A 17,130-nucleotide genomic window follows, 5' to 3' on the forward strand; every position below is an offset into this window, starting at 1 on the left:
CACCTGGGTTTGGTCCAAAGAGTGGTGGAACAGAAAGGTAAGTACCCTCAGACAGCAAGAGGCTGTACCCACAAAGTCACGTCCAGGCAGTCCAACCATTGAAAGACAAAAAGCAGTTCCTTCTCTTGGATTACGAGCCTTACAGGGGGAGCCTAGAGACCAAACTCGCTTTAGGATTTAATCCTTTATGAGGCACTTAGCAGGGAAGTTTAAGAGTGCTGCCCAGAAGTGCCAGACAAGCTTTGTATATACTCTGAGTTTCACAAGTTTGGGTCCTAAGCAGAAAATGGCAAGTTTGGCTACAAATATCTGCAGCCAATTAACATTGGCCAGTTTTTTCTGGAAGAAATACCAAAGTGTAGAACACTCAGCTTGGCATTCTTCCCTGCTTTCTACATTCACAGTTTGCAGCAGTTCAGTACCAGGTGTGATTAGTACAGTAAAAAATCAATCCTTTTGCTAGTCCCACATACATCTCATGGAGCTCTGGAAGAATCTTCCAGTTGATTAAGGGTGGATGCCTGACATTTCCCCCCCTGGATACACTGCCTGCCATAAGGATTGTTACTGTGCAACTCTGGCTTCTAAATCCCTTATGTTCCCTGGCAAGAGCAGAGCAACAGAAGGAAACAAAAAAGATTCCAACAAAAACATATGAATGTTTTAAAGCCATTAAAGAACTCCATTTCACTGTGCCACCAGACCACAGATCAAGGATGCTTACATGCAAACTTAATATCCCTATACGTTCATGTTTAATATCCTTTGGTTAATGATGTACTTTTACTTATTTTGCAGGATAGCCTCCCTCCTGTGCCCTGAAAGAGAAGATGGTGCAACGCTCACCTCCTGTGTGCCATAGGTACGTGCCTGGAGAGGCAACTTGGCAGAAGTTAAAGCACAGTGCTCTGCAGAGGCGGATCTTTATTGACACACTAATAATGTGCAGGAAGAACACAAACACGTTAATTTTGAACCTGACACATAAACAGTGTGTTAAATTCAGTTCTGAAGGTTTCCCGGTTCAGCTTTTCTCAGCTCATCTCACCTGGTCTATTTGCAAGAGGAGGAGGTCATAGAATCATAGAATCCTGGAATGGTTTGGGCTCGAAGGGACCTTAAAGATCATCTTGTTCCACCCCCTCTTCCCATGGGCAGGGACACCTTCCAGCAGATCAGGCTGCTCCAAGCCCTGTGCAGCTCAGCCTAGCCTTGGACACTTCCAGGGATCCAGGGGCAGCCACAGCTTCTCTGGACACCCTGTGCCAGGGCCTCCTCACCCTCACAGGGATGAATTTCTTCCCAACATCCTGTCTAACCCTGCCCTCTGGCAGTTTAAAGCCATTCTCCCCTCTAAATAGTCTCTCTTTTTGTAGGTTCCCTCCACATACTGAAAAGCCACAATTGGGTTACCCCAAAACTCTTCTTCCCCAGGCTGAACAATCTCAATTCTCCCAGCCTTTCCTCACAGCAGAGGTGCTCCATCCCCCTAACCACAGGAAAGTGGGGCTGACCCCTTCCGTAGAGCACAAGCAGCAGCCATAGGGCATCCTGCAGCATTCTGTGCATGGCTTCAGAAACACAAACTTGCTCCTCGCTCCTCTGGAGGAGAAGCTTTTATCCCCTGTGGGACTGCTCCCCAGACCCCAGCCTTGGCAGCAAGTGGGGCTGACTGGAACATTCACTGCTTCATAATCGGTCATCTCTGGCAAGATAAGCAGGAAGCCCAGAGATCAAAAGGTTTTCATTTAACTGACCATTGACAAAGGGAATGACTGCAACAGCATCTCCCAACAGCTCAGAGCTATTCATTTGAGCACCTCCTGCACAGCATTGCTGTGATACAAAACTCAGTGTAATTATGCCCAAATGCATGAAAGCACAACAGAGGCACAAACAGATGAGGTTTTAGGAAAGCTATGAACTGAAGTTGATGCTTCATCTCACAGCCAGTGCCACCCTCAAAGCTCAGTCACATCCGTCACTCCTTCGGGCTGAGCCTGGGGGGACAAGAGGCTGGATGCCCTCGGGAAGGGCTGCTCCCCTTTAGGTGCCACCGCAGTGCCCGTGGCCAGGCCACCTTCAGCACCAATCCACTCCGTCCCTTCCCGAACCTCCCCCCTCTGGCTTGGCAAAACCAGTCAAAACTGGGTTTATGGACACGCACTACACACAAACCCACCTTTAGTTTATATAATTATTAAGTCGAGGCATCCAAGTTAAAATCACTTAAGAATCTTCAAGAAAAACAGACCTAAGACTTCTCCTAACTTATCAAGTTAACCACTGCCAGGATGTGCGATAAACCAGGATTACCCAAACATTTAATTCCACCTCTTTGTTTAAAAATACTGTTTTCTATAAATTTTCTATCCCCCAGATCACAAGGCTTGTTTTAGTAGGATTTTAATTGCAATTTTTCGAATTGTTTCAGCTCAAGTATTGTTACTTTGTTTTAAAAACACAGAACATATAATAATACTGCGTTTACACCTCTACCTACAGGTTTTTTCCCCTTAGAAACTGTCGCACCTCCATCCAAAGAGTAAGACACAAGGAGGATCCAACACAAAACAAATCCATTTTCAACAGCCTGTCCCAAAAGGCTGATTTGAACTGCTTGCCCAATTAAAAGCTGCAAACCACACATCAGAGATACACATGTTGCAAAGTGTTTGCAGTTCACACTTCTTTCCTATGTGAAGGCTGAGGTTTAACTCATATTTAGAGATTGAGAAGCCTTGGAAATGAACCACTAGAAAAAAATTACTAGGAAAATGATCACTTTTCTAGTCATTAAGGCCATTTAAGAATAAACAGTCCTGGGAAAAGAGATTATCCTAGAAGAGAAGGGTTTGGAATGGAAAGTAACAGATCTTTAGCTTGATCACTTCCTTAAAGCTCTTCCAAATCAATTAAACTGGGTTTAATATACTGTGATAGGTGTTCAGTGGTCTAGAAGAATGCAATTTACAATTTGGCTCTGTCAAATTATACAAGCTGTCAGAGACACCTTTACAGTTTGTATTTTCATTGGCAGCCTCAGTTAGTTAATGAAAATTGAACCATTCTTCTCTGGAAAATTGAATAAGCACACAAAAAAGAGCAAAATAGCCTCTGTGGAGAAGCCATGAAGCGACAGGCATCAAGATAAGGACTTTGAAACATACTTCAAGACATATGCTTTCAATCCAACTGAGGAGGCTGGCTCAGCTCACACAGAATCAGATACTCCCCACACTTTCTTTCCAAGAACCTTTTTAATGCTTTCTCACTGCACTACGTAGCCCTGGGAACCAGGACTTTTCCTTTGATCCAATGCTAATTATGACCTAAAGCTCTTTCAACTGGGAATCCCAGGTTTCTGCTCCTGTATGGGGATAGCCTTAAGAGGCCAGAGAGAATCATAGAATCCCAGACTGGTTTGGGTTGGAAGGGACTTTAAAGCCCATCTCATTCCAACTCCCTCCTATGGGTAGGGACACTCTCCAGTAGACCAGGTTGCTCCAAGCTCCATCCAGACCGGCCTTGAACACTTCCAGACCTGGGACAGCCACAGCTTCTCTGGGCACCCTGTGCCAGAGCCTCCCCACCCTCCTAGGGAAGGATTTCTTCCCAACATCCCATCTAACCCTGCCCTCTGGCAGTTTGAACCCATTCCCTCTTGGCCTGTGTCCATACAAAAGTCCCTCTCCCTCCTTTTTATAAAAAATTATTTTGGCTGTGTTGGGTGAACAAACAATGGAGAGAACAAGTTTCCCCAGCTGCCATGCTGGTAGGACTCTGCCTGGTTTTCTAAGCCTGTGGAATCTGGTGGGTTCACAGCTCTGCAGTCTGGGACGTGCAGCTTGGAATCATCCCAAAATACCTATCAACAAACTGGAAAGGGCCACACAAAAAGGAAGAGTGGTTCAGGGCTGGGCCTCCATAACAATCAGCTGCTTTCATCCCTCCCTGCTCACCGCTACTTTGCTGATGGGTGGTACTGGATGCAAACAACTTGTAAGTGAACCACAACTAGCTGCTGCAGCTGCTTGTCACAACTCTTTCCAACAGGCTCTGCTAAAAGCTTGTACATCCACAAACGCTCTCACGAGACAAAGGCAGATCCCTCTTTCCACAGGTTGGTTGGGTTTTTTTTGGTGGTTTTTTTTTTTTTTTTGTTTGTTTGTTTTGTTTTTTAGTGCAGACAAAGCTTATTGCTAAAATCAGACAAAGCAGCAAGGTGATGAGCTTAGGTATGAGGTCCAGGCACTTCCAAGCAAACAGCTTATCCTTTTGGGGAGCAGGAGCCCTGATGGCGCTCTGGAACTGACCCGGACAGCCCAACCTTGCGTGCTTTCCCAGCAGAGCAGTGAAAACGCATTAGCCCTTGAGAAAGCATTAAGGGAAGCACTAAAATAGCTGGCTGGGAGCAGTGTAAGTGGCTGTCCAGACAAATACGAGGAGAATCCATAAAGAGCTCTGGAGGCAAAAAAATCCTCAGTGGAAAAGCAGACCACTGTTGCAGACGTGCAAACCAGGAACACTTACATCAAGTTCAGACTAAACATCAAAATCACTCATTTCTGAGGGGAAACAGTCAACAACGGAAACTAAAAACACGCACAAAGCACAGCTGGGAAAGCAGTAGCTAAATGAGCATAGAGCAGGGAAACAGGAGGAACACAGGTCACAGCCTTGCTACAACACTGCAGGACACTGCACCAGCTGCAATCGTATTTACTCAGAAATATAAGAACCCAGCAAATCCCCCTCAGCCAGAGGGCATCCAGACACGGATTGCCTACAGACAAGCACTGTTTCTGCAGTGACATTTGCAATGACCTCGTACCATCACCAATGAGGAGGTTACAGAGCAAACAACCCCCTCCCCAAATTTTATTTCACACAGCAGGCACAGTATACTTCAGTGTTCCAAAGCCAGTTTAAAAAGACAAAATCTCATCTCTACACTGTGTTCCTGTAATTCAAGAATATCACCATAAATCGGGGGAAAAAAAAAAAATATCAGGCAAAGTTATAACTGCAGGAGTTTGAGTACGGCCTGGGAATCACGCTTGGATGGTGAGTGACTGGCACACCCTTCTCCTCTGGGGATAAATTTCTTTTCCACATTAGGAATCCAGAAAGATTCATTCTGATATGCCTCCGGGCAAGAGGAACAGAATTAATTTAAGTTCACCAGAGGTTTTTTCTGGCATTGAGAGGTTCTCAGCATGCAAATGCTAACAAGGTATTTATAAAGTTACGCTGTATTTGGAAAGAGGGGCAAGGGGAAACCTTGGCCTGTTCCAGCCTTTCTGAACAAGGTCATCACCAAGTTGTCACAAGCCCCTACTTACACCAAGGGGCTGGGCCACCACATACTTCAAAAACCACAGTATTTCAACTTCCTAACATTAACAGAGACACATTAACAGTTTTACAGTCTGGAACACAGTCTGCATGGTCCTTGGCTTTTTTGTTATTAATACGTACAGTACTTTTAACAACACAGCAGCAAGTCTGACAGACCAACAGACACCGTAGTAAGTCTGATCAGCAATAACTGCTGTTCTTCTCACCTTCTGTAGAGAGGGGACATGAATTTGACACCATGACTCTCTGGATTACCAAAACCTCCACCCTCCAGAACACTGAAAAATTCAGAAGCATCATGTCCCAGACCACTGAGCAACCACCGCTCCTTTGGTTTTGGGGGCTGGTGAGAAACATGTTGGCAAGTTTGCAGGAAAGCGTGTGGCAGTTCAGGGAATGACGTCTGGGAGAGGCAGCTTTCTCATGCACGTTTATTATTAATTGATATGTAACTCCTTTTTTGGAATTCTGCATCTTCCAGACAGAAATCCTGCCTAAAGACGATTAAATACCTGGTTTCTCAAAAAAACCCCAAGTTCTAGGAAAGCATCCCGTAAAAGTCACTCCTCTTACCCAAGTGTTGGATCCCTAATTTCCCTGGACAGAGGCAGCTCCTCTGAGGTTTAAAACCCTCACCCTGCAGAAATCCCAGCAGGAAATCAGAACACCCTTGGCCCTGCTGCCTGAACACCATGAGTGTGCAAAGCCAATTCCATCTCACGCTGTGGTGCTGATCCACCTGTATGGGAGTCATGGCAGCTTTTTTCCAGGGAGTTAGCACTGGCTGCAGAAGCCCCTGGGGACATTTCCTTTGCAGCCACCTCAAGGCTACCAAGCCACAGACCCCTGCAGTTTTGTAGAGGCTCAACTTGTTCCCTCCTGGGTACCAGGAGGTTTACAGAGACGGGCTGTAAAACTGCCCCCTACTCCCCCTTTAACAGCCCTGCACAGAACCAACACTTCGAACCTACACATCTTAGTGTAGGTGGTGGCTGGGTAAGAAAAATAAGGACCTGTAGACCTTGTATAAATGGAATTTACGAAGAAAAACAGAAATAAAGCCTGCACAGCCCCAAACAGATTTCAGTAAGCTTTCCCCACGCTATTTACAGCCCAGCAAGAGGCTTAAAAATACTCATTCTGATCTGGCTAGAAGTAACTCACACAAGCGCCAGGCTCACCTTAATGGGGTGAGACGAACTTCTTTTGGTGCCCCAAACCTTCCTAGAATTGCATTTAAATGCAAACTCCTCCCCTGCTTCCTTCCTCTTCCTATAAGCCAGGATTTCTTTGATTCTCAGTCTAATTAGGAGATAATTTTAACTCTGTCACTGGTTTGATTGCGCTGGTGCTTAACCACGCTATTAAGCAAATCATTAGCTGACATGTGGTACCTTCTCCCTCTGACAGAGACACGCTCAGCCTCAGTGGGGAAGACAAGGGGAGACTCCAGAGAAACAACCACTGCCAGTGCTAAGATTTAACAGGCACTGCTTGGACCACCATATTCACTTTATCATGAACAACAGGGGCAAGAGAAGCAGCTGGAACTGCAGTCCCACCTGCCTGGCATCCCACATCCAAGGTCACCTGTGAAGCATGACAGGCCAGCTTGATCCTGAACCACCCCCAAGGAACCTGAGCAGCACAGGAGCTGTACCAACCAAGCAGACAATCAGTTTTCTGTACTTGAACACCAATTGTGCAAGACCCTTCCTGCTCCATTTTTACACCACCAGGATCTGAGACTGCCTACGGCACATTCTAGCAAGGGGCATTGGAGCCTATCAGCTCCAACTTGGAACTGCTGCTTTCCACGTTTACTGTTCCAGGAGAAAATACAGCAGGTTCAGCCATGTGCTGCTGCCTGAAAAAGGCTCCTGTGCCTCACTCACGTTCATTTGGAGCAGACTACTTCAAAGGAACACTAAAGTTAAGCAGAACAAGGAGCTTTTCAAAAACCACATGATAGAGGGCTAAATTCTATGAAGGGAGTGTTTTCCCACCTATTCCACCTTGTGATTCCTTCAAGGATCCCAAAATAAGCACTTAAGCAAACAGTAAGACATCATTTAGCAAGTCAGTGTGCCTAAACTGATTGTTAGGGCATCAGTGAGTCACAAACTTCCAAGTTCAAGCAGCTGTCTTCTCCTTCTAGGAAAACCTTCTGTCCAACACACACAAATTTGCATGGAGGAACCATTTTGCAAGCCTGGGACACCAAAGCTTCCTATGGCAGCAGCCACAGCTGCTGACTTTGCCAACTACCTATGCTCAGCAGCTGCTTCAGCAGCACATTCCCTCCACACCCCATCGCTGAACCACCAAGTTCTTGTGCTTTGGTGTGAGGATGAAAGGCAGTTACACAGTCCAGATTTTATAGCCACAACCACAGGCCTTCTGCAGTCCAGCCCATGGCTGAAACACACCTGAAAACAGTGCTGTTCCTGAGCTGAAGTTTCTTGTTAACATTGGACTATGTAAAGAGCTGGAAACATCAGTTCACTCAAGGAGACAAGTGATGAGCTGCCTTTGTCTGGTCCTTGGGAACAGCAGGAAAAGGCTGAGATAGTAGTGGAGGCTTTCAACCGGTTGTCAGTGTTTGCTCTTCACAGCAAGTACATCTCACAAGAGCCATTTGGGTGACTGGCACCTTTGCTTCTCCTCTCCATGTGCTACAGCACCTGGGAACAAGAGGAGTCTGAGACCAAGAAGAGGTGTTCCAGATGCCTTAAAAGGGATCTCACATGACAGAAATACCTCAAGTATTAACACAACAAATGTGTTATACTATTTTACCACACTGCAAGAAAAAAACCTTTCCAAGGTCTCTTGCAAATCAATCCTGGGAATCCATTTCTCCTGCTTTTCGCCACAGTAGCCAAGTTTACAGTCCCGGGCCGTGGAGAAGCAGCCAACCTGGCACAGCTGGGGAACAGAGCAGAATTCCAGATGAGGTTTTAAAGGTCTCCTTTACTGACTTAATCTCAAACTACAGCACAGACTGTCAGTGCTTTGCTGCTCGTTGCAGCAGCTGTTTTGCCTTAAAGTGCCAAGAAAAGTCCCCAGTGCCTCACAGGGGGCACACAGTGAGATCATCTCCATGAAGTCACCGGGGCCATCTGAGAAGGGACCACCACAGCCAGGGGACAAGCTCTACCAGCAGGAGAAGGCACACATAGTCAGCCGGCTGATTCCAGAGCTGCTGCTGACAGCATGGATGATTTGTGTAGTTTCAACAACATTTCTGAAGCCATCAGCTGGCAGCAGCTTACTGGCTATCAACAGCAGCAAGATGGAAAGCAAATTCAGGAGCTACCGATGGCACTACTAGCAAAGGCCATGAATATTCATGCCGCTAAAACATGAATGAATTTATGATTTTTTTTTTATTATGAAAGAAAAAATAGGGGCTTCAAGTAACCTCAAAGCTTTATAAATGTCAATACACCAAAACAACAAGCCCAGTGACCAAGGGGACTATTTCACTCTGTTTTTCTGGACCAGTGCATTTGTACTTCCTATTTTCTCTCCCCCTCCAGTTCACTGTATGGAGCAAGCAACTAGTAGAAGTCACACACACACATACAGGATGAGGGAGATTTTATTCAAACAGATCACACGTATTTCAGACTGTGGTTTTCCAAAATTTTTTCTTTTTCTCCTTTTTTTTAAATACAGCTTGGAAACAACCAACAAAGGCTGCAGTAGGAATTAAACCAACTTTCATAATCCATGGGGCATGCACACCTGACACACAGGTGTCTACAGCTGGAGCAGTACTGCCAACATGGACAACAGGCACACCAGTGATCAGCATCAAGTGTGGGTAACTAAACTTTCAGAGCAGCAACCCATTTTTGCCCCAAATAAAACAGTGACAAGCACTGTCAAAGCATCCACATGTGTCTGCTGGGCACAGGCAGCACAGTGGAAGAGGGTCAGCTCCTTAGTAGGCCCTAAAGCCAGTGAAAATCACCTTCAAAATGTAGTGAGCAAGCCTGTCTTGAACTGACTGACAGAGCATAGTCATCTGGATTTATTAAGACTATTTCTTCAGAGCAATCCTAAAATACAATGGATGCATGCTTGGGCTATGCCACAGATCAGGCAACCTCTTAGGTTACATTTGCAGCTGTTTCCTCAGCTGTCACCAGCCATCTGGGAATGTCTCATGGACAGCAGAGGCTGCCCTTGCCCTGCTGACCAGCTCCCCCCACCACACTCCTGATCTCAGCATCATCACAGTACAGTTCATGGCATCACATGCAGCACATACCCCACTGACAGAAGCACACCAACACTCTTCCATCATCATCTTTCCAGGGAGAAATAAAGAAGTTAAATCGTTATAACGGCAGGACTGGGAAAGAATTAAAGGGTTAAAGTGAAAAGTTTCGTCAAAGACTACCAGTTTGGGCTTAAAATTTGAGTGGAGCATGCCTCTGCTGGTCAGCAGCTTAAAGAATAACATATTTAAGAGCTGCATAGCAGAAACAAACTGCATTCCTGGGAGAGAAAGAAGAGACGGTGGCTCAGCTGCAGTTCTCAGGAGCAAATTCACAGGTTCTCAGCAAACTCAGACGCAGATCCACACCACCAGACTCAGTAGCAGAAAGTGAGTGTAAGAGACAAGGATGAAAACCGAACTCCAAATGGAATTTTCAGTTACTAAATGCCAGGTACAGACTCAAAACCTGTTTCTGTATGGCCCTGAAGATATTCACTTGACCCTTAGCATACCTCACGTTTCAGGGTTTTTTAATGGGTTACAAAAAGTGCAGGTGTCAGCCCCACACCCTTACCCAGAGCACATGTGCCTGGAAGCTTGCAGCAATGGAACCCAGAACCCATCCTTTGGGAGCAGGCAATGGATCTCAAGTAAGCCACTTCAGCATTCCTCTTCCACTGGCACATTTGCACATGGCTCAGCAAGGGAAAACCTCCCTTTCCCAGTTATTTTATTCACGTTAAGCTTTCCCTCTTCCCAAATACCAACTGTATTTTAACATTTTACAACTGCAAGTCAAATTTACCAGGGGAAGGAAACCAATGCCTGCTTCCACTGTGCCAAGTTTCCAGTCACCTGGACTGTACTGTGTCATTACCAGCCCAGTGTATCCCACAGGGGCTTGCCAAAGCCCCATACTGAGCACTGTGTGGTGCTCCTGACAGGCTTCCCTAATATCCACCCTCTCCAGGTATCACTGCTCCCTGCCATTCAATCACTCCTTGCTTTTATCACAACCTAGGGAAACTTCCACAGCCATTTCCTTACAGCAGCAAGGCCAGGAAAAACATTTTACTGAACTGTACAACCTTCAGCAGCTTCTTGGCCTACAGTTCATAAGAAAAGTTATCACTGGCTCATACAAAGATCTCTAATGCAGTTCAAATATTTCTGGCAGAGAAACAATAAAAAAAATGAAGTGTTTCAAATGCCTGGCTAAATTTGCTACAATAGATGAGAAAGGGCTTTCTAAGCAAGTTTATCCATGAGATCACTGCTCTGTGATGTACAGCAACAGCTCGATTAATCACAAAACTATTTGCAAGGACTTGCCAAAAAGAGAGGAATAACAGAACAAACCCTGCAGAACAGCTCCCCAACACAGGCAACACACCCAGCTCTTCATCCTCCTGCATGAGGAGCAGCTCAAGACTGATTTCTGAATCGAAAACTGTTTCTTTTCTGTTTAAAGGAACTAACGATGCAAACTGGCTGTGTCCTTTCTCAAGTGGTTGCTGCTTTATTCACTACAACCCTCTGTTTGCAACAGCACTTAAAGTACTCATTCAGTTCTTTCAAATGAAAGATTTCATGTAGGAAAGAACCAAAAGAGGTAATTCAGGTACACAGTGAGTGATTTATCCATGTACCTCCACACAGGCAGCACTCCTCCTCCAGTCAATAAACTTCATTCCTCCTTAGGAAGGATTTGACACAGACATCAAGCACAAATAGATTGTCCAGCTCAAAGTGGGAAGCACACAGGTCAAAACACACTATCCAGCTCCAAATCATCATTTTTATTTCTGTTGTGACCCCTACAGAATAAACTTCCCTTTTATACTAAGGGTGAATTCCCACTGCTACCAGCTTTTGCTTTATTCCCCCAAACTCCTCATATCCCCCTTAGCCACCCTACTCCCCCACTGTGCAAGGATACACTGCCAGGACACTGTTACTTCAGTCAAACCCCCCCAATATTTCACAGTTCTACTGCTAAAAAGCAGAGTCTATAACTTCTGGTATTCAATAGCCTTGTAGTATCACACTGTAGATGAGTCATCAGGGCAAGATTAAAAGGAATGGTTTTTTAATATTGCCAGTAAAGAAAAAAAAAAAAAAAGCTTTGTGGAAGAAACAACTTACAATCTTCAATTATGAGTTTCTCTTGGTGAGCTCTGCCCTCAAATGGATGGTGTCAGTTTGATTCATCAGTGCGTGTGAGATCAATGCGACCCTAAACTTCGTGAAGTTATCTTTCCAAATCTGCCTGGGAATTGTTTAAGCATTACACAGGCTGAAAAAAGAATAAATCAAGCCTAACTACTGAAAACACAAGCAATTCATCTGGCAAGCTGAGAACAGAGACAACTGACCATGAATAATGCAAGAGGGGCAAGATTCAAAATACTCCGTTCAGTTATTACCTGCAGCCTGAAGTGGTGATAAAATACTTGATTAAATTGGAGAGCAAAAGCTGTTCTGTGCAATTACTGGATAAATATTTCAGAGCAATTTTTCTGTTGAGCATTTGGAATCCCCCTGCCAGCCTACATTCTACCCAAGGACACAAGGGGAGGGTTTCTACAAGAACATATGGCCTTTCCAAGGCAAAAGTTTGAGAAGGTGAGGGATGAGCATTTGGGCTCACAGAAACCCAGCTCAAATTACTGTGCCAATTTTTTCAGGTGTAGCTTCAGACATCTGTTGAGAAAGACCTCAACAATTCTACTTGTGGAGGTAGGATTTTAGGTACTGCTTTAAGAAAGCATCCTCCTCCTCCTCCCCACCCTATTTTAGCTGTTGAATAAAATCAGAGCTTAGGACACACATATCACAGACCATTTAACCTGCATTTGCCCACTCACTTCACCTCATCACTGAGCTATCCAGCCGCTCCAGGGAGCGCAATGTGCACCACAACAGAACTGCCACCTGGTAATGCCAAGGTGAATCACTTAAACCAGTTGTAATCCGTGTTACTTCCATGCAATTTGTTTCACAGTGTGATTGGGCACAGAATTCCCTAAGCAACTTGAAATTCTAGAAAAAAAAAAAATACTCTTAATTGCCATTTGAACTCGAAGGGAGGAACTTCTCAGCACCTGGAGGGGAAAGAGCAAACCTTGTGCAAAGAAAGGCAGAACCTGGTGCAGGGATCAGCAGGTGAGCCCTGCCAGTGCCTCTGGGCGCTGCCCAGATGCAATCAGGGCTTTGGGGATTTTCTCTGAAAGCCCTGTACCTGTGAGGAACATCACAGCAACCCTCAGCCTGCAGTTGGGAAAAGGAGGGGAATACGTTCACCAAAGCTGATCTGGGCTCTAACAAAAAGTACCTTTCACATTATGACTTCTTCATCCCATCTTTTCCCCCCAGCCCCAATACTTGGGACATATCTGGAAAAAGAAAAAAACTCCAATCCACATGAACTCCGGTACCTTCAAAGGCATGACCGTGATAAAAAGGAAAACATATTTCAGTGTGAAAAGCATAGAAGGGAAAGGGGTTAAAGCTTCAGTGTAGGAGTTCAGGAGCAGCAACTGATGCTTGGGTCAAGAGGGGTTCTCAGACTTTAAACGCTCAGGAGTGGAAAGTTCCATCCACTCTTAACTAAGGAAAAAGTAAATGTTGCTGAATTTAATCAAGCCTGGCAAAACCTCCTTCCCTATTCTTCCTGGCTGGGTTTAGCAATGGTGCAACAAAACTCAGTTTTGGGAAGTATGACTTCAAACCCAGGCCATTTCAAGAATATTGAGCTTCAGTAAAGTCAAGCCACCAGGCAGGAAAACTCCTTAAGAATACTCAGCTTTAAATACATTCACCATTTCTGCTTTATTTTCCTGAAATGCCACTTATATCCAGCAATGGGGTTTCCCTGCACTTAGGTACATCTATCCAGCTCCCATAATCCTAACTCCCAGTTTATCTCTGAAAACACACAGCATGTCAATTGCTCTGTATTTAACATACTTTCTGATTTATTTAAACCAAAGAGAATTGTAAAGACGACATTTTTATGACTTATTCCAATTGAAGCTGAAATATAAATCTCCACATCAAATGCAGCTACCTTAAGGGTACTTGATAGATCAATACTCCAAACACATTATTCAGTACATTTAGGTTAAGAAATGTAAAGCTGCTGCTAACCATAATAATAATTAGACATAAAAATTCAGTATATGTGGGCAAGAAACCCCACAACCAGGTACTTTAGAAGCTTCCAGAAAAAATCTGGAATGATGATCTTTGTGGGTGCCTATCAAATCAGAATATTCTGTGAAATACTGGAGATCTGATGTCTGACTTCCACAGAAGTGAAGAAGAAGCAAAAACTATTTATGTTTATTTTCCATTAAGAAATAGGTCAGGTAAAGGTAACATGCACCAAAAAAACAGGTCTTCAGGCATCCTTATCACAAAATATTCAAAACCTGACTCTGGATTTTGACAGTCAATATTTTCCATTTGGCTTTACCTGCCTTGTGATTAAAAAAATAAAATGAATGCCCGTCCCTGGTTTTATTTTTGGGCATGGACAAAGCCAGGCCCTGGGGAGATCTCATCCAAGATGCTCAAGGGAATTTCCACCAGTGCTGTGGGCTCCAGGGGAGCACAAGGAGCCTGTGCCAGCTCAGCAGCCCTGCTCGCCCAGCCCATGCTGACCCATGGCTAAGGCCACTCAAGCAACCCAAATCCTCCCAGCTTGGCACTGAACTGACTTAAAAGAGTTCTGGATCCTGTCAAGAGATGCCCCTTTAAAAGCCTCTCTACAGTTACAGCGGTCAGTGGGTCTGAACATCAGTGAGTGGAGATACACAAGCTGTTAACAAGCAAGACTTTGGGCTTTCTTTCGTAAAAATCAGTTATTTAATAGCAATTCTAGAGACTGAACTGTGTTTTTTTCATCCCAGCACAGAACAGCCTGAGAGATACAGAAATTCTCCAATTCCACCTGAAGGCACAAGTGTTCAGATCCCATCTACAAACAAGCTGAAATTTCTTGGGGTTTGGTTTTGTTTTTTAAAAGCACAGGAGTCTTCCATTGTGGAAAATTAATCCAGCTGCTACACTGCAGGACAACGAGAAGGACAAGACTGGCTTGGTCTCTCCCAAAGGCTCAAAGCACTGTACATGAACTGCTGCAGGGAAGCATTTCCTGAGCCAAGGCAACTCTCACCAGGTTTATTTTACAGGAACACTGTTTGCCAAAGGGAACAGCAAGGCATCAGGATCAGATCTAGACTCCCACATGAAGCTGCCTCCATCCCAAGCCCTGCTATTAGCCCATACTGCTCCCAGGTTAAGAAATCAGCAACTCCTCCATCGTTTGGAGGAACCACAATGCTTTGGAAATGCTGCTGTGGGCAGCACTTACACCAGCAGCACTGGCCTCGTGTGGCAACGCTTTATGCACTTTCCAAATGTTACAGTCCAAAACCTCAGACTGCAGCACCACCAAGCTCTGCCTTGGGGGACTGCTTCTCCTTTGGCACCTTTACTACCACACCTGACATGTCAGCATCATTTTGAGCCTTACCTGCTCAATTTTCAAACAACACACAGCCCTTCACCCTTCCCACTAATTTCCAAGACACCTTGGAGCTCTGTGAGATAGGCACGTTTGACACAGAATCTTGCCCAACATTACAGCCAATAGGAAATCCAAGGGATCAACACCTCGCCTCCCCTCTTGGGACTGCCCTTTGAACAGGCCCAAACTCTGGCACTGCTGTATCCCTGACTCTCTGCTGCCAGCATATTCCCCAGAGGCTGCCAGCAGGCACCATCCATCTCACACCTGAAGTGTCTGCACAGCATTCTCCCTCCAAGGAAGCTTTAGGGAGGAAGTTTCTCTGGAGCAGAGGATGCTAACAAAAGCAGATTACAAATCACAAGTGCTGTAGCTATAAAAATATCCCTTAATTTACTGTCTTAATTAAGGAGACCCCAGACTGCACTGCTGGTGACGGGGGCTGCCCCCCAACTCCTGCCCATGGTGGTACTCTGATGTCCTCTGCTTTACTCAAGCTCATCCCCATTTTTTTTCTGCAGGCTGTTATCAGATAGATAAGGGAATCAATGCAATGTGCTGCCACATAGCCGCTGGTTTTCCTGCTTGCATCTGGAAGATGAGAAATACCCCATCATCCCTGCTCACGTCTGGGGTTGACAGCTTCTTTCTAAACAGAAATTAAGGCTAGCACTGGTGAAACTTACCCTAATTGAGCACCATACCACCTGCTGGCAGATCACTCCTTGCATCCATCCTTGCTCCCTTGTGAGAGCCACATAAGCATCACCAGAACTGGTGCTTGAAGCCTTTAAACTACAGTTTAATACAGCTAAGAAAAATCAAGCCTTCAAATACTTCATTAAGGGTTTAGGAGTATTCTCTTCTCCATGAAGGGAGAGTTCCTCATGTGAATCTTCTAACTTTACTTCCATAAAAAAGTGGCAACTTCTAACTTCCGTGTGGAAATTGCCACAAGGCTAGGTCAGACCTGTCTTCTCACTGCTTAGAGAAGACCAATAAACTATAAACACTCAATTCAGTAAAAGGTCCACTATTAATTTGGGGTAGTGAAGGGGTTAAACTCACCCTAGAGACCAGGCAATACATCAGTACTCTAAAAAAGCTTATTCTTTTCCTCATGAACCCCAGTATCACTTGCAATAAACCCAAGTTGTCAGCCAAATTCATCTTTCCTCAAACTTGCACACATTTTCTGTGAGTGTCTAATTTAAACCCTCCCTTAGGCAGGAGAAGGCTTCTCAACACTGCAAATAAGGAAGTAAAAATTAAATCCCTTTTAAGCACCACAGCAGCAGAGAAGCACCACCTTGAGCTTGCTTCGCCCTCCAATTTTGGGTTAAAAGTACCCAAAATTAATGCCACACCATTCCCTTCCTCCTCCAGTCCAACTCCCTACTGTTCAAGGGGCAGGAAATGCAAAGCACCTGTGTTTCACAAGAGAGTCAAGGAATTTCCCTGCTTTTCACGTCAGCTCCAAGACCACACTTTCCCAGTAGGACACACACCTTGAATTGATGCACACCTCAAAGTAACTGCAATGAGTGGCATCCTTTGAAATCCAGTGCAGAGATCTGGTGCTGCATGAGCCACCAGAGCTGAAACCATCTGCACCACCCCCACACACCAAAGCAGCACCAGTCTGGCACAGCCATCGTTGTGCCCCGTACATTCCCCCCTAATGTCAGCCAATGAGCCCTTCAATGCTGTTCAGCTTCCACAGGGAGGTTTTACTTTGGGAACAGAACATGACAGGTGCCCCCAGCTGCTTTTAGATGCCAGATTTCTGGAGGAATGGTGTTTCAAAGGCCTCAAATTCTCACTGAGCTCAAAATAAATGAAGAACACTTTCAGGGTGCCTCTACGGGGCTTGCAGGACAAGCCAAGGACATGTTTCTTCTGCCTCATTTCCTCTCTCAGCTCACATGCTGAGCCAAACAAGATGAGAAATTTTGACAAACTTCAACCTGGAAACACCACTGCAAATAAACACAAAGCTCTGGCC

Source organism: Corvus brachyrhynchos, unplaced genomic scaffold, assembly GCF_000691975.1.
Source record: "Corvus brachyrhynchos isolate BGI_N302 unplaced genomic scaffold, ASM69197v1 scaffold66, whole genome shotgun sequence".
NCBI lineage: Eukaryota > Metazoa > Chordata > Aves > Passeriformes > Corvidae > Corvus > Corvus brachyrhynchos.